The sequence below is a fragment of the Typopeltis vanoorti genome, chromosome 17, assembly GCF_054136105.1.
Source record: "Typopeltis vanoorti isolate ZY-2024b chromosome 17, IOZ_Tvanoo_1.0, whole genome shotgun sequence".
Lineage (NCBI taxonomy): Eukaryota > Metazoa > Arthropoda > Arachnida > Uropygi > Thelyphonidae > Typopeltis > Typopeltis vanoorti.
Genome location: NC_143565.1, coordinates 110,720,355 through 110,739,800, shown reverse-complemented (window position 1 = coordinate 110,739,800; position 19,446 = coordinate 110,720,355). Strand labels below are relative to the sequence as shown.

The following is a 19,446-nucleotide window of genomic DNA, read 5'->3' as shown; positions in this document are numbered from 1 at the left end:
CTCTATCTGAAGACTGTTCAGTATCAGCAAAACTTAGTTGGAGGAGGATGTTCTGACAAGGACAGAAATTGAAAGGAATAGCATATTTTGGCAGGTTTAGAGAAGGTAAAAGGGGTAGTGGAGTACTACTTATGGTAAGAGATGAATTGTGCTTCAGGATAAAGAATCAGATGGGATAATGGCAGTGATGGCTTTTGAGATTATATGGTGTAAGGAAGAAGTGGATAGGACAGGATATTTAATGAGATGTTGCTATAGTCCGTAAAATGTGAATAGTGATGAGAAGGAAATGTTTAAGCAAATTAGTTTCGCAAGTGCAAAATGAACGACCGCTATGATGTGTGTGGGGGGGGGGGGACATTAACTATGGCAATAGAAAATGGCCAAAGTAAATAGCATACAGGAAGTAAATTTTTGGAATACTTGAGAGACAAATGTCTGATGCAGCATTTAGCGAAGAGAATACGAGGATCAAGAGTTTGTACTTGGCCATAGCAACAGAGGATCTGATTGAGGCTGAGGTATCATACTTGTCACCAGTTGGTGAGAGGAATCAAGGAATTTATGTGGAGTTATAAAGCAGGTGACTATAACAGATTTACGAGGGTGGTCTGAAAAGTTCTTTGCCTTGACCACAGATGGCAACACTATCAGCATGATTTTCTTTTTCTAAGTTAGTACATCTGTCATAAGCATCCAATGTGAAATTGCAAGTCATTCTATGAAGTAGTTTGTTTTATATAGCTGTCTGAAACAAAAGTGTTGTCTGTCTCTCTTGAAATTGATAAAATTGAGTATTGTGTGGTTATAAAATTCTTTGTAAAAGAAGGTTTAACGCCAAAAGAAATTCATTCGAAGTTCACAAAAGTTTATGAGCATTCTTCTCCTTCGTTTTACAATTAAGAAATAGGCTGCCGAATTTAAATGCAGCTGTACCAGCCTTGGAGATGATTCACGTGAAAGACATCCAAAAAGTGTAACACCACTAGAAATCATTGATCAAATGCACGATATGGTATTGGATGACCGGCGACTCAAAGTGTATGAAATTGCTGAGACAATAGGCATTTCAAAAGAACAAAAACAGTGTGCAAACCAATTTTAACTTATAGATCTGAGAGCCGGGTTAGAAATAAAACACTTCACCAAAGACTAGAGACCACAGATTGAGACTTCTGAGAAAGATTAGGATATTAGAAAAGAACTTGACATTGTTAGCATTCGGGAACATGTTAACAGAGCTAATCCCAGATGGTATGGTCACTTAAACAGAATGGGATAGGAAAGATTAGCAAAGCAAGTGTTCTCTGCCAGGTTGGTAAGAAAAAGACCCCGAGGAAGACCAAGATGTAGGTAGATTGATACAGTAAAAAATATCTTAGAAGACAGAAATATAAGATCTGATAATGTTGGAGTCTTGAGAGGTAACAGATTGATTTAGAGGAAAATTGTAGATAGGAAGTTAATAATGATGTAAGTTTTTCATGTAGTACCATCATATCCTGTGTGCCCATTGAGAGTACATGTCAGGAATTGACAATGATGATAATAATAATAATAACAACCATAACAACAGAGACACATTGCATAATATGACCATGACCCAACTAGGTTCTTCAACAATTCGTACAGTTCACTAGTGAGAGAACATTTTATGCTATTCAACAACCAACCACAAAAATGAAAACACACGAACAACAGACCACTAAAACATAAACTGTAAAAACTATACTGTAAGTCCACAGATGCAAGACCCTTCATCACTTCTGCACATGTCAAAAGAAGGAGAATCTATTCTGATAACAGGGTAATCAATCCGTATTGTGGGATGAGTTGATTATTATTACATGTCGGAAAATTAACTTCTCTTTTATGATCATTGTATTTTCTCGCTTCTGTGGTCGGACTATATCAGCATGGCTAGTATAGGCAGATAGGACCTACATATTCTTCACAAATCACAAAATTAAAAAACTCAACACCACATCAATTTTTTAAAAAAAGTACCAAAGAACTTAATAGTTTATGCTAATCCCAATATCTTCATAAAAGCCAACCTTAGCGTTGAATTTGGTGGAAGTAGACCTCTTGAACATGCCTCAATCAAATAATCCTCATAACTGCTATTATTACTGCTATTATAATATTATTATTATTATTCACTTAGCACTTGAAACTAAACTCTTTGAACAAATCACAAATTTCAATGTGTTATCCATGTAAATATAAACAGCCAGAATCTCTCTCTGTCAAACGTATATTTATAACAAAACAAATACATGAAGCTTTGTACATCAAATTTCTGTACAACAACAAAAAAAACATAACAAATATTTATTGTATAGAAATCATATTATGTGTGCACGATGATGATGACAATAATGATGATGGTTTTATATAGCATTACACATATAACATATGTGCATATATGTATATTGTAAATAGTATGTATGAATTATCATATAAAGTTTGAATGAATGACTAAAAAAAAAATGTTATTATTATAAAAATCATAAAAATCAAGTGGATATTAAATCCAGCATTATTTCAAAGCTGAATATAGAAACTATAAAAGTTTTGTATGAAATTTGACCAGAGCTCACAGGAATACACTCACTGGTATTTACGAGTTTGCCGTAGCCAGACCTTATAGGAGAGATTATCGCTGTGCCCAAGTGTCCATATATTCCCCTCTACTGATCCATTTTGATAAGGTTTCACTGGCCTGAGAGCTGTTTCAAACTGGTTGGTTATCATTGGAGACCAGGCAGAAACCTTAAGAGAGCAAAAACTCTCTTTCAATACTAAGGAACTTGAAACGTCACTCCAAAGGGAAAAAAAATGCACTCACAACCTCCAAATGAAAGCCACTCCAGTCACGCACTGCTCTGTGAGAGAAGAAGCTAGTTCAGTCAACCCTGTTCTTGACTACATTCATTCTGCTTCCATAGATGCCACATCATCCATTGCCTACTCTCCATAAAATGAAAAATTCCATCTACTGGCATCCTGTATGATCCTTTCTGAAGTAGATCTCTATCTTTCTTTCTCCTATCTTCCAGAGGTTGCAGTCCACATATTCTCAAACTCCCGATATTCATGTGTTAAGGCTTAAGTGCTGAGAGGACATCGTGTTGGAGGTTTAATGGAGTAAGAACAGCACAGGAAAAGGATTAAAAACTATTTCAGTATTTCATTTCAGTCACAGAGGCATCATCAGATAATATAAACAAACACTTGTAACACACACAAAGGCAACACAATACTAAATGAAACACATGGTTCTAAATTGGGATCTCTAAGAATTAGTGTTTCCCATTATTTGGGAAATTTCTTTCATCCATATTTATTAAAAATTTGATTTCTGAGGGAAACTAGAGATTATAAAAGCAGCATTTCTTTTAAAATTTGCATGATGGAGCATGGAGGATTTTTTATCAGCTGATTCTATGAGTAGTAAGACTAGAAAACCAGTCTGCAAGACCAGACTGACCGTTGTCATGACTGCAGATGTATTGTTTGTGTTCATCTCTGTGGATGGTGGTTGATCCACCTGTCTGTCCATAGTGTGCCAACTTGCAGCAACAGAGAACTTTATATATATCAGGAACTAATCTTTAGTGGAACATATAAGGGAAGCAAGTTTCAAGTGGAGCTTAAAAGCAGTGTAGAAGTTGTATTTCTTTAAGGAACTGGCTATTTGTCTGGATGTATGACGTGATGGATTGATTTTTTTTCTAAATCCATCATGTCAACTCATTTCTGTATGCAAGCTCTTACCAACTTATCAAAATTCTTCGGCACCACAACAGAGATACTAATAGGTCAATAGTTAGCCACATCGATCTTTGCAGCATCCATGTGCAATGGGATCATCCTACATTCTTTCCATTCCTGTGGAATCTTCCCTGCTGAGATTTAAAATATACAACCAGGTCAAAGGAAAAGGCAATTCAGCTAAAATTCTTTTAGCATCTATGCTGATATATGTTCAGTTTATGTAATAGCTCTAATACCACCTCTTCATACACCTGAGTTTGGATACTCATTAACTGAACAATCTCTACTGCATCTGCCACCTGCACACCATCCACACTGATAAGAATTATTCTTTCATGTTCATTCTTTTTTTTTACTTGCAACATAATGATAAAATTGTTTTGGATTGCCTTTAGCTTGCAGAGCCAGTTTCTTTTCATACTCACACTTTGTTTGCATAAAATAGTTGTAAGTCTGTGCCTTATAATTTTCATAACTAACATCATCATTATGCACATAACATTCCTTCCACATCATCTTTTTCTTAAGAATCTCTCATTTAATAATACTGCACATCCAACCATGTTTATTCTTTGAACTCTTAGGATACATTCCAATACTGCACCACTGATGTATTTTTTTAAATACTTCCCATACACTACCAATATCCTTCTCATCTAGCAACCAATATGATGAAACTGAACTTAGTACCCTCCTGAGTTGGTCATGTTTTTTTTGTATACTCTTCTCTGTATTCTGCAATAAAGGGATTTTACAGAATTCATATTGAATACTTTTTTTCAGAAAATGACAGGAAGGAAGAGAAATGGGTTACCCAAGGAAGTTGTGTAAGAATGCTAGGACCAGATTTTTTTGCCTGGAGAGTCATGCAGGGTGACATGGGTCGCCAGACCCATGCCACCCTGCACGATTATCTGAGGAGAGGTATGATAAGTAATGTGTCAATAATGGCTAGCATATTATTATTATTACAAGCAACTCCAAGGAGTTCTTAGACTCAGAGGGAGGCCCTAAACATCATGTCAAGATCTATCCAACATTTGAGCAGTATCTAACATACTTTGCTTTGAACTCATTCACATTCATGGCAGCCACAACAGACTCTGGCAACCTATTCCACACATTCACTGCTCTCCATGCAAAAAAAAAAAAACCTAGTTCTAACACCCTTGCTAACTACACTTTCACTCAGTATCCAGGGATGGCCCCTAGTTCTCCTACCACCAGACCCATTCAGAAAAATTTCCTCTGAATTAATCTAATAAAAATCCTTCAGTAAATGTATGTCTCAATCATATCACCCCTTTACCGCCTACCTACCAGTTTCTGTAATCCACAAATCTTCAATCTGTTCTCGTAAGAAGGTTCATTCCATAGACCTGCTACCATCTTGATCACTAGCCTCTGAATCTTCTCCACTTCTTCCTCATCACCAAGAAACCCTAGCACCCAGATCTGCATGCAGTAGTCAAGGTGGTGTCTTATCAAGGCTCAATAAAGAGGAACAATAACCTGCTTGTCTCTTCTCATCAAAGTATTCTTCAGTAACTAAACTTTAACTCCCTATTCACTAACACTCCCAAGTCTCTGGCTTCGTCCATTTCCTGCAGTACAGTTCTGCCAATATGGTATACAGTTGGTAAACTTTTCACTCCAAAATGCATAACTTTACACTTTGCCACATTAAACTGATATCCATTCTCCTCTGTCTAGTCTGCCAATTTTTCCAAATCATCCTGCAAAATATTGACATCATCTGTATTAACTATTGCTTTACCTAACTTTGCATCATCAGAAAATAACTGAACAGCTCCTCTCAGATCCTTTCCTATATCGTTAATGAACAAATTAAATTGCAGTCCAAGAACAGAACTCTGCAGCAAGTCGCTATTCACAGGCCTTCTTTTGGATTCTTTATTATTATTATTATCATTATTATTCATGGAGTCAAGAGACTCACGCAGGAGGTCCTCCTTAGGAGACACAAAGTCTATCATACCACGCCTTGAACTCATTGACCATTCATACTCTCACCAGTCTCTCAGGCAATGCATTCCATGGTTCAACCACCATGCAAAGGAAACCACTCTTCACCCTCTTGCTCACAGCTAACATTCATAACTTCCAGGAATGACCCCCCTTGTCTTTGCTCCTTCCTGCCATTCCACCAAACAAAAGAACTCCCCAATGTCCAGCCTGTAACTGCCTCTCAACAGTTTAAATGTCTCAATCATATCACCTCTCCTTCTTCTATCCACCAAACTCTGCAGTCCACATTCCCAGTTGATCCTCGTAATTGGCACTGAACAGTCCTAAAACGATGTTTATTATCTGCCTCTGTACCCTTTCCACAGTTAATTTATCCCCTTGAAATCCTGGGAACCAAATTTGAGAACAATAGTCCAAGTGTGGTTGGATCTGGGTCTTATACAACAGAATGATCTGGGTCTTATACAACAGAATGATGAATTTTATCTCTGCAGGTCAGCGTCCTTCTCAGTATTACAGCAATCCTCTGGGTTACCTTCACCACCTTTGCAATATGCTCCTTGAATTTCAGTTTTCCATCAATCATCACCCCAGATATCTTGTCTCCCCTACTTCCTCCAGTATAGCTCCTCCAATCGAGTATGCATCCTCCCATCGATGGATTCCAAACTATAAGACATTACATTTTGCTGCATTAAACCGATAACCTCACTCATTTGCCTGAATATCCCCTTGCAATCTGTTGACAATGTTATTGATATAAAGGTTGAACAACACAGGTCCCAGTACTGAGCCCTGTGGAATCCCACTTGTAAACTTCTGCTTCCTTGATATTGCCAAACCATACACAACTCTCTGATTCCTTAAAGACAGCCATTCCTGAATCCAGTTGACTAACCTGACATTTAAACCCATGTGCTGAAACTTAAATATCAGCTTATCATGTGGCACCCTGTCAAATACCTTTGCAAAATCCAAAAAAATGGCAGTGTATGCCTTTACCCCATCAACCTTGTCACTTTATTATAAAAGGCAATTATATTATTAAAGCAAGAGCATCCCTTAACAAATCCATGTTGAATCTCACAGAAAACATTACCCTCATCTGTCCAATGTTATATATAGTCCCTCACTAATTCTCCAAGACCTTAACCACTACTGATGACACACAAACTGGCCTACAATTAGAAATTTCCAGTCTGCTACAGCCCTTGTGCAGTGGCACTATCTTACCTTCCTTCCATTGCTTGGGTACCTTTCCCATAACCAGACTTTCATCGAAAAGCCAGGTCAATAGAGTTGTCAGTTCTTTAGAACATTCTCTCAAAACCCGTGGTGAAACACCATAAAGTCTCAAATTTTACTGATATCCAGAGTACCCGGTATTTGGAACACACTCTCTTCTTGCACCTCTAAACTCTGAACCTGCCCTAACCCTCTAGTATTAAAACATTCTTCTCTAGGATGAAATACTCCAATAAAGTGCTTGGTGAACAACTCCACTATGTCCTCTGCATCAGTCACACTATTCGCATTTTTATCCCACAATCATTCCTCCTCCTACTGGCCACATAGCTAAAAAATTCTCTAGGATTTTCTTTGGATCTTAGTGCAAATCTCTTCTCATATTCCAGTTTTGCCTTCCTCACCATACTAGTCACTCTCCTGGTCTGCATCTTATATTCTTTGTATATCTGCCAGTCCCTCTTCTTATATCTCTTCCATAATCTCTTTTTCAACTGCAGTTCCTGTTTTATATTGTTTGTCATCCACTTTACACCAAATTGTGTCCACTTCTTCATTTGTGGAATACAGCTTACTATTGCTGCTAACAAATATTCCTTCACAATATCCGAAGCACTAATGATATCCTGTCCTTCCAATTCGGCCCTCCATGGAACAGCCCCTAGTTGATACCTAAGACTATTATAATCACCCACCTGATAATTCCACATAAATTCACTTTTCTTTGATACTCCTACATGTCTATTCATCTTCCAAGTCAAAACCACATGGTCACTCTCTCCAACTGGTAGGAGAGATGTCATCTCACTTATTATCAGCTCTTCTGATGCTATGAACAAATCCTAAACTCTTGAACCTCTTGTACCCTCTATTACATGTTGCCTAAGACATTTGTCCCTCAAGAATTCCAGAAAGTATATCCCCTTATTACTACATGGATTTTCCTCTTCCCAGCTTATATTGCTGTAGTTAAATTCTCCCATAACAATCTTTCTTCTTGCACTTGCCAAGCTCAACTGCCTAAACATCTGCTCCTCACCATATGTGCTCCATGGTTTGTAGCAACACCACACCAGATATCCTGTCTTGGACACTTCTACCTCACACCATATGTTTTCAAAACCATTAGTATCACTGGCGTTCAGAGCCTCTCTTAGAGCACATAAGTCATCACTTTTCATAAGCAGTACTCTGCAACCATGTTTTCCTATCCTGCCAAAAAATGCTGTACTCTGCTACTTCAGTTCCTGTTATTATATCATCTTCTGTCAACCACATCGCAGAGATCCCAGTAATCTTTGGCCAGGTTGATGCTATCAGTGTCACCAATTCATCTCCTTTATTTCAGATACTCCTGGCATTAGTATAAAGCATAAAAATGATTCTACTATTAAAGAAACTATTCTCTGATATCTCTCCATCAACCACTCTCCCATTCATCACACCAACCCTATATCCATCGCACTGTGCTGCAGTTTACTGATTAGAATTCCATGTGATAACCTGTCAAAGGATTTTGCAAAGACCAGCAGTATCACTGTAAACCCATTACCTTTATCTAACTCAATTGTCACTGTATTATAAAATGTGAGCAAGTTATTTCATAAAACCACACTGCCTCCCATACAGTATCCCTTTTTCATCTATCCATTCCTGTATTTTGCTCTTGACCAACTTCTCCAATACTTTGACAACAACTCTTGACATGCTGATCAGTCAGAGTAATTTGCTACATCAGGCTTAAGCTTCCTTTGTGCAATAGAACTACCCCCCCCCCCCCTGCCCCCATCTTCTACTCCATTGGGACTAATCCAGAGATGAGATTTCAATTAAAGAATGTGGTCAAGGGCATTGAAAATTCCCTAGCACCTTCACGTTAAACTCGAGCTGGTATACCATAAAATCATAGGTTTTATGGTATACCATAAAATACCATAGGTTTGGTGTCGAGGCTAGCTGGTGAACGGACGTGCTATCGGAGAGCTCATGAGAGATTTGTGTTTTTTGTTGATTTATTGATGTTTTGGATTCAATTTAATGGACTAAAGTGTGTAATTTTGGTATATTATTGGAGCTTTATTAGCGTGGTTAGTGTTACTAAAGTGTTTTATAACATAATCTATGTTGGGAAGTCGCCGCTAGATGAATTCGTAATGTGTAGTGTTCGTGCAAGCTCCAGATAAGATAAGTATCATTTTCAGTTATCGATACAAATTACTTAATATTGTGTAGTTTTGTTTTGTTTGCCTTGCGTATTTTAGTGCGTCTGTTTTTGGTGTGTTATAACGTATAATTTGACAAAACACGTTGCAAATAAGTATGGCACCTGTGCGAAGGAAAATGGCGGCCAGTAATGATGGTTCGCCATCCTTATCAAAGAACGGTAGCATAAAAGAAATGAGTCAGTGTACTAGCTGTGAAATGTACGCTTTGCGGAGTGCGGTTAGATGATAATAAAGGATTGAATGTGTGTAGAAAATGTAGGAAGAATGAGGAATTGAAGTGTATTTCGGATCGTGAGTGTGATATTTTTGTCAACCTTCAGAATGAAGGAAATAGGGATATGACAAGAAACGGCAAGGTTGTACATGAAAATTGTGAGAGTGTGAATGTAGAAAGTGTGAATGATAGTATTAATGGTTTCTCAGAGAATAAAAAAGATGAGATAGATGCATTGAATGAGATCGCGTTGTTGAATGGTGCGATAGAAAGGGCAAAACAGCAGCTAGAGTGCATGAACAAAAGTCGACTGAATGAACCAACCAATAATAAAAGGTATGATAGGAAAAATAGGCGTATGAATGTGAACATGAACAAAATGAAGGATAGAGTGCTGTATGGAGACTCGTTAGTACGAGGTGTGTTAGTAGAGGATTTAACAAAATCGTACCAACCTGGTGCGACCATAAAGGATGTAACTGAGTCTATTAGAGAGCAAAAGGAAAGCGTGAAAGAAATGATTGTTGTGGCAGGTACGAATGATTTGAAAGGAGATAAAATGGAATTGTTTGAAGTAGCAAAAGAAAAGAGTGAGAGAGTTAGAATGATTAGTCTTTTGCCACGGTATGACAGTGAAATGTTTAAAAGGAGGGCCATAATTGCGAATGACTTTATGCGTGGGTTATGTATGACGAGTGGTGTGGAATTTGTGGACGTGTGGAGTGAGTTTGATGGGCGAAAGGATCTATATAAGATGGATGGCTTGCATTTGAATGGTTATGGTGTAAGAAGACTTGAGAAAATGTTGCTGAATGTAGTGGATGTGCAAATTCAGGGAAACTAGATTTGTTAAGGGGGGGGGAGTAGATATACAGTCCTTAGGGAGGCAGTTGAATGTAAGAATGAATGTAATATGCTAGAGCAAATAAGGACAACAAACCAGAGTGGGATAGTTAATATAAGGCATCAAGGTAGGGTTGGGGCTAATGGGGGTCTTAAATTCATGTACACTAATACTAGGAGTATTAGGAACAAGAAGGAAGAGTTTTTGGCCATGGTTGGCACTTCCAGACCACAGGTTATTGGTATTAGTGAAACATGGCTGACTGTAGATGATATAGCTAGTGGGATTGAATGTGATGGGTATAGTGTGTTCAGGAATGACAGAGAGAATAAAATGGGGGGAGGAGTATTGTTGATGATAGCTGATGAGCTACAGCCAAGGAGAATAGAAGTTGAATTGCAGGATAGAGAAAATAGCACATTTGAGGCCATTTAGTGTGAGATTGTGGCTAGCAGAACTAAATATACAATTGGGTGCTGCTATAGACCAGGTGATGGAAAAGATGGTGGTGACAATATGCACAAGCAAATAGAAGAAACGAGTGGAAGGAGGGTGATTATTATGGGAGATTTCAACTATGGTCGCATTGATCGAAGTGAGGAGAGGACACACGGGAGGAAGGAACTGGATTTTATGCGGTTATTAAGGGATAACTATCTGCGACAGCATGATAGTTATCCCTTAATTCAGCATAAATAGGGGTCAGAGAGTGCTTGACCTAGTAATTACATCTGAGGATTTGGCTGTAACAAATATGACCACATTGCCACCAATCGGTGAGAGTGATCATAGGGTCTTAACTTGGGAGGTGGCTAAAAAAGTGTAGAATTTTCAATTAAGACAGGGTACATGTGGAATTATCGGGCTGGAAAGTATGACAAGCTTAGGAGTTTGATTGGTTCAGTGCCATGGCATGTACAACTGCAAGGACTAGAAATTGATAGTGCATGGGAGGTAGTTAAGAAGTGCTTGCATGAAGCAATGGCTGACTGTATACCTAGAGTCCGAATAATAAATCAAGCAGGAGTTAAATGGATGAATAACACCATTAAGCTTGAGCTGCAAAAAAAGAAACAACTATGGAGGGAATTTAAGGAGAAGGGTGACCGGCAGGCACATGAATGGTATAAAGCGCAGGCCAGAAGGGTGACGAGTGTGGTAAGAAAAGCAAAAAAGGATTATGAAAGAACATTGGCCATACAGGCTAAAGAGAATCCTAAACAGTTTTTTAGATATGTAGCAAGTAAAAGGAAAAATGTACATGGCAGATTGATTTTAAAGAATGCCGATGGTAGGGAGGTAACTGAATCAGTTGAGATAGTTGAGTTACTGAGTGAGCACTTTGCAAAAGTATATCATCCAGGTGGTGACATTGCAGAAACGAATAAACCAGTAGATTATACGGGAATTGTGGTTAATGAAGTGGAGGTGAGTAGTCTATTGCATAACCTCAATGTCAATACATCTGTGGGATTGGATGGTATACCAGCTCGTGTTGTACGAGAAGCAGCTAAAGAATTGTCAGTACCCTTGACCATTTTGTTTAATTTGAGACTCGGGTCTGGGTTAGTCCCGAGCGGGTGGAAAGAGGAGAAAATAGTTCCACTGCATAAAGGTGGTTCCAAGACTGCTGTTGTAAATTACCGACCGATTAGCATATCAGGAATCATTGTCAAGGTCTTAGAGAAATTAGTCAAGAAAAGAATACAGGATTGGATAGATGAAAATGGGATATTGTATGGGGGACAACATGGTTTTGTGAAGGGTAGATCATGCCTCAGTAACTTGCTCACGTTTTATAACACAGTGACGGCTGAACTGGATAGGGGTAATGGGTTTACAGTGATACTACTAGACCTTGCCAAGGCCTTTAATAGGATACCACATGGAACCCTAATCAGTAAACTGGAGCAGATGGGTATAGATATAGGGTTGGTGAGATGGATAGGAGGGTGGTTGAAGGAGAGATATCAAAGAGTGGTTTATTCAGGAGTGGAGTCTAAAAGACGTCTTGTGACTAGTGGAGTGCCACAGGGCTCTGTTCTTGGACCACTGCTTTTCAATTTGTTGATCAATGATATTGGAAAGGATCTGAGAGGAAGCGTTCACTTGTTTGCTGATGATGCAAAGTTGGGTAGAGCAATTGTGAGTGCACAGGATGTCAAAATTTTACAGGATGATTTGGGTAGTTTGGAGGACTGGGCTAGGAAAAATGGATGTCAATTTAATGTGGCAAAGTGTAAGGTTATGCACTTTGGGGTGAAAAGAATAGCAGCAGTATATCGCATTGGTGGAACCATACTCCAGGAGATTGATGAGGCCAGGGATTTGGGAGTGTTGGTGGATAAGAAGTTGAAGTTTAGGGGGCACATTGCAAAAGTAACTAAAACAGCTCACCAAATCACTTGGCTTATGAAAAATACTTTAACATGCAGAGATGAACAAGTTGTTGTTCCTCTGTATCGAGCCTTGATAAGACCCCATCTGGACTTCTGTGCCCAGTTATGGGCACCAGGGTTTCTTCGTGATGGGGAGGAAGTGGAGAGGGTCCAGAGACGAGTGACCAAGATGATAGCAGGTCTGTGGAATGAACCTTATGAGAATAGGTTGAAGATTTGTGGGTTGCAGAAATTGGACGATAGGCGAAGGAGGGGTGATATGATTGAGACATTCAAATTACTGAAGGGTTTTTATAAGATTGATCCAGAAGATATTTTTGAAAATATGACTGGTGGTGGGAGGACTAGGGTCCATGCATGGAAGCTGGGCAAGAGCGTGGTTGACAAGGGTGTTAGAGCTAGGTTCTTTACTTGGAGAGTGGTAAATGAGTGGAATAAGCTTCCAGAGTCTGTTGTGGGTGCTACGACCTTGAATGAGTTCAAGGCAAGGTATGATAGATACTGTGTGAATGTTGAATAGTTGTTCTTGACATGATGTTAGGGTCTCCCTCGATGAGTCTGTCGACTCCTTGGAGTTTCCCGGAACAATAATAATAATAATAATAATAATAATAATCCCACAGATGTATTCACATTAAGCTTCTGTAATATGCTATGCACCTTCATTTCATTTCATTTACCTCAGTTTTCACAATAACCCTTTGTCATTCCTGCAATATCACTACCTGGATGATATACTCTTGCAAAGTGTTCACTTAGTAATTCTACTATTTCGATTGATTCAATTACCTCCCTACCATTGGCATTCATTTAAATCATTCTGCCATATATATTCTTTCTTTTACTTGCAGCATATCAAAAGAACTGCTTGAGATTCTCTTTAGCCTGCATTGATGACATCCTTTCATACTCTGCTTTTGCCTTTCTTACTACACTGGTTACCCTTCTGGATTGTGCTTTGTACAGTTCATGTGTCTGCTGGTCACCTTTCCCATTGAATTCCCTCCATATTTTTTTTCTTTTTTTGCAGTCCCAGCTTAATGATGATATTCATCCATTTAACTCCCATTTTATTTACTCTCCTGACTCTAGATATGCAGTGTACCATTACCTCCCTCAAACACTCCTTTACCACTTCCTATGCACTATCAACATCCAGCCCTTGCAGATTTACATGCTCTGCCACCAATCCAAGCAATCTCCTAAGCTTGTCATACTTACCAGTCCTGTAATTCCACATATACACTGTCTTAACTGAAAATTCCACATTTAACCACCTCTAGGTCAAGACATATGGTCACTCTTGCCAAATGGTTGCAACATGGTTATATCATTACAGATAATTTCTCAGATGTAATTACTAGATTGAGCAGATTCGAACCCATAGTATATTCCATCACATGCTGTCTCAGGTAATGATCCCTTAATAACTGCACAAATTAATTTCTTTCCCTCCATATGTGCTCTCCTTCTTCCAATCTATGTTCCCATAAGTTGAAATCACCCATAATATTATTATTATTATTCAGGCTGCCATGGAGTCAAAAGACTCATCGTGGGACTTCCAAAGAACATAAAGTCTGTCGAGACTCATCGAAGGGAGGTCCCCAGCCCCTAAGAAACACAAAGTCTATAATACCACTACTTAAACTCATTGACCGTTCTCGCATTCACCATTCCATCAGGCAATGCATTCCATGGTTCAACCACCCTCCACGCAAAGAAACCACTCCTCATCCTCTTGCTCAGTTTCCTTTCATAACTTCCAGCGATGGCCTCTTGTCATCACTCCTTCCCGCTGCTCAACCAAGCGAAAGAACTCCCCAGTGTCAACCCTGTAACCACCTTTCAACAGTTTAAATGTCTCAATCATATCACCTCTCCTTCTTCTATCCACCAAACTCCGCAGTCCACATTCCCTCAGCCGATCCTCGTAACTATCCTTATACATTCCTGAAACCATCTTTGTCATCCGTCTTTGTATCCTTTCCACAGTTAATTTATCCCCTTCAAATCCTGGAGACCAAAATCTGAGAACAATAGTCCAAGTGTGGTCTGATCAGAGACTTATACAAGGGAATGATAACCCTTTTATCTCTGCGGGTCAGTGTCCTTCTCATAATTGCAGCAATCCTCTGTGTTACCTTCACCACCTTTGCAATATGTCCCCTAAACTTCAGGTTTCTATCAATCATCAACCTCAGATCTCTTGTCTCCCCTACTTCCTCCAGTATAACTCCTCCCATAGAGTATGCAGCATCCCATCGATGTTTCCCAAACCTCAAGACCTTACATTTTACTGCATTAAACTGATATCCCCATTCATTTGCCCATTATCTAGGTTATTCAAATCCTCTTGCAGGGCTACCACATCTGCACTATTACTAATAACCCTTCCCAGCTTCGCATCATCTGCAAACAACTGAATATCCTCTTGCAATCCACTGGCAATGTCATTGATATAAAGGTTAAACAATATATGTCCTACTACTGAGCCCTGTGGAATCCCACTTGTAACCCGCTGCCTCCTTGAAACTGCTCCACCATACACAATACCTATCAGACAGCCAATCCTGAATCCAGTTGACCAATCTGACATCCAGATCCATGTGCTGCACCTTAAATATCAGCTTATCATGTAGCACCCTGTCAAATGCGTTCACTAAGTCTAAGAAAATTGCAGTATATGCCTTTCCCTCATCTAATGTTCTTGTAACTTTATTATAAAAGGCTAGCATATTGCTAAAACAAGCGCACCATTTCACAAATCCATGTTGACTCTCACAGATAACATTACCCTCATCTGCCCAATGTTGTATATGGTACCTCACTACTTTCTCCAAGATCTTAACTACTGATGACACACAGACTGGCCTATAATTAAATATATGATATCCCGGCCTTCCAATTCCTCCCTCTATGAAACTTCCCGAAGTTGACGTCTAAGACTATTATAATCACCTGCTTTATAATTCTACATAAGTTCCCGTCTCTTTGATACTCCTGCATGTCTATTCATTTTCCAAGTCAAAACCTTATGGTCACTCTCTCCAACTGGTGGGAGAGATGTCATCTCAGTTATTATCAATTCTTCTGATGCTATAACCAAATCCAAAACTCTTGAACCTCTTATTCCCTGTGTTACATGTTATTGTTATTATTATTATTATTATTAAACAAGACCTCATGGAGTCAAAGACTCATCTAGGAGGTCCTTTTATCTTACACACACATCTCATCATACCGTGTCTTAAACACATTCAAACTACTTGCAGACACCACGCTCTCAGGCAAGGCATTCCAATCACTCACAACTCTGCACAAAAAAAACCTGCCTCTCACTCCCTTACTCACACCCTCCTTATACAGTTTCCAGGGATGACCTCTGGTTCTCCCCTGATCTCCCACTATTCTCTGTAGAACTTCTCCACCATTTATCCTATAACAACCCCTTACCAACTTGTAGGTCTCTATCATATCTCCCTCTTCCTTCTCTCCACGAGACTCTGCAAATTACATCTTTTCAATCTTTCCTCATACTCAACATTCCAGAGGTCAGAAACTACCTTAGTCAGTCGCCTTTGGACCCTTTCCAACATCTCTTCATCCTTCTGAAAACCCGGTGACCAAATCTGGGCACAATAGTCCAAGTGTGGCCTAATCAAAGCCTTATACATTGGAACAAGTATCTCCCTACTTCTACATGTCAGTGTCCTCCGCATCATTCCCAGAAGTCTTTGTGTTGTCTTCACAATTTTGGCGATGTGTCCCCTAAATTTTAGATCCTTATCCACTATCCACCCCAGATCTCTTATTTCCTCTACTTCCAACAATATATTCTCACCAAGCATAAATTCTGCATCCCATCTTTGTTTTCCAAATTTTAAAACCTTACATTATGCAACATTGAACTCACACCCCCATTTGCTTGCCCAATCACTCAATTTATTCAAGTCTTCTTGCAAGGCCACAACATCTTCACTACTCTTTATGGTTCGTCCCCACTTGGCATCATCTGCAAACAACTGAATATCTCCATCCAAATCTTCAACAACATCATTAATATATGTTGCCTAAGACATTTGTCCCTCAAGAATTCTAGAAATTCCATTCCCCTATTGCTACATGCATCTTCCTCTCTCCAATTTATACTACTGTAGTTAAAATCTCCCATAACAATCATTCTTCTTGCACTTGCCAAACTTAGCTGTCTAAACATCTCCTGGTCCCAATCCTCTGTGCTCCTGGGTCTGTAGCAACACCCCACTAAATATCCTGTCTTGCCTACCTCTACCTCACACCATTTGCTCTCAAAATCATTTGTCTCACTTCCTTCCAAAGCCTCCACTCTTAGAGGACATAGGTCATCACTTATCATAAGCAGTACCCTACCACCACGCTTTCTCCTCCTATCCTGACGAAAAATGCTATACCCAGCGACTTCTATTCCTGTTATTATATCCCCTTCTGTCAACCACGTCTCAGTGATCCCAATAATTTTTGGCCAGGCTGATGCTATCTGCACCACCAATTCCTCTCCCTTATTCCAGATACTCCTGGCATTAGCATAAAGCATATAAATGCCATTATTTCTATACCCAGCATTATCCTTTCTAGACTCCATTGGGTTCAGTATCCATTCCCACAAGAGGCCACCCCTGCTATCATCCTCCCTGGGACACACTGACTCGTTCAGAACAGCAATCTCTCCAGATGCCTACGTCCTTCCTCATTCAAATGTAAGCGGTCTCTCACATACAATTCCTCTCTTTCCTCAAACACACTCCAAGCATCCGCATATACCAGTCCTCTCTTGTCACACATTCTCGCTATTATGCCATTCAATATCACTACTCTTCTGCTCAGTTCATCATTATCATATACCTAGGCAACATGCACACTATTTTTCCTCTCTCTGTCTTCTTCCGTACAGCCTCAAGCAAAAATCTCATATTTCTCGCTGCCCGACTTACATTACCACTCAAATCATTTGTTCCTACCATCACAATCATCTCATCCACCCTTTCACCTCTCTTAATTGCCATAGCCACCCTTTCTATTGTTCCTCCTGGCAAACACTCCTCACGCATCCTATCTTGAACACCACGGATCATTGAGTCGCCATACATTATACCTCTTACCATTGCCTCGCTCCTATTGTTTCCATTTTCTCCTCTTCTTTCATTCCCATACCTCTCTCTTCTACTGTTTCCATTCTCTCCTCTTCTAGCACTCCCATACATCTCTCTCATTCCCTCTCTCCTACTGTTTCCATTTTCTCCTCTTCTAGCACTTCCATATCTCTCTCTCATTCTGTCTCTCCTACTGTTTCCATCCTCTCATCTTCTAGCATTCCCATATCTCTCTCTCATTCCATCTCTCCTACTGTTTCCATTCTCTCCTCTTCTAGCACTTTCATCTCTCTCTCACATTTCATCTCTCCTACTGTTTCCATCCTCTTGTCTGCTAGCATTCCCATACCTCTCTCTCTCTCTCATTCCCTCTCTTCTACTGTTTCCATTCTCTCCTCTTCTAGCACTCACATACCTCTCACTCATTCCCTCTCTTCTACTGTTTCCATTCTCTCCTCTTCTAGCACTCACATACCTCTCACTCATTCCCTCTCTTGTTTCCTTTCTCTCCTCTTCTAACACTCCCAAATCTCTCTCTCCTCCACTCTGATTCAGCTTGCATTTATCTCTTCCATTCTCCTAATCTTATCTTTCATACTTCTGCTCTCATTCACAAGACATTCTACCTCCTCTATCTCCCTCTGCAGGTCAGTCACTCTTAGTCTAAATTCACTCTCCCAAACAAATTACCTGTCCTCTATTGAGTCTATTTGCCAATGCATACTATCTCCATCATGAATAAGAAGTCTTCTGCATGAGAAAAACCCAAGTTTCCAGGAGAAAAAACTCTCCACCATCCTCTCGTCTGCTAGCATTCCCATACCTCTCTCTCATTCCCTCTCTTCTACTGTTTCCATTCTCTCCTCTTCTAGCACCCACATACCTCTCACTCATTCCTGTATGAGACTGGATAACTCACCATTTGACTGAAAACACTCAATAAAGGTTGCTCTCATCACAGATGAGATTCAAACCTCAATTTTTCCAAACAAAGGGCTCATCTACACCAACTAAACTATGGAGGCTCATCCATGGAGATACCTATATAATATTAATAATTAAATTACAAAACAGTAATTCCCCTTAACTACTATTTTGCTATTTACCTGCTATATTTTTACCAGTTATAATAACAGACTGGTAAAAACAGAGAAAGTAAATATAACAAAAGTGATAAAACGTTTGACTACTAAAAAGCTTAGAAATGGAGGAAATAATATTATTTAAAAAAATCCAAGATGATAAATGTGGCATAAAATGACACAGACAAAGATATTTTTGATGTCTCTGGTAATTACTCTGAGATATTATTAAATGAGATAAACAAGAATGCAATAAGGAGCACACAATACCTGAGGTAGAAAAAAAACAGAAATCTGAAATCGAACAAGAAATTACACGATAACCACAGTAATTAACTTTAATGAAATAAATAAATAAAGTTAGTTACTGTGGTTATTGTGTAATTTATTGTTTATAGTTATTCCACAGTTACCTTTAAAGATTAGAAATCTGAAATGTGGAAAGGCAGCTAAAGTAAATGAAATTCACCAAGAAATTTCAACACTCTTCCCTCTGATCTTCACACTTAGTGAATATAAAATTATTTTCACTAAAG

At 39.1% G+C, this 19,446-nt stretch overlaps 1 protein-coding gene across 1 annotated transcript in view; it reads right to left on the bottom strand.

Annotated features, from left to right (window-relative positions):
* The window catches only part of LOC150097776 (dynein regulatory complex protein 1-like), a 303,397-nt gene that overhangs the window by 249,445 nt on the left and 34,506 nt on the right, over nucleotides 1–19,446 (bottom strand). The window lies entirely within an intron of this gene.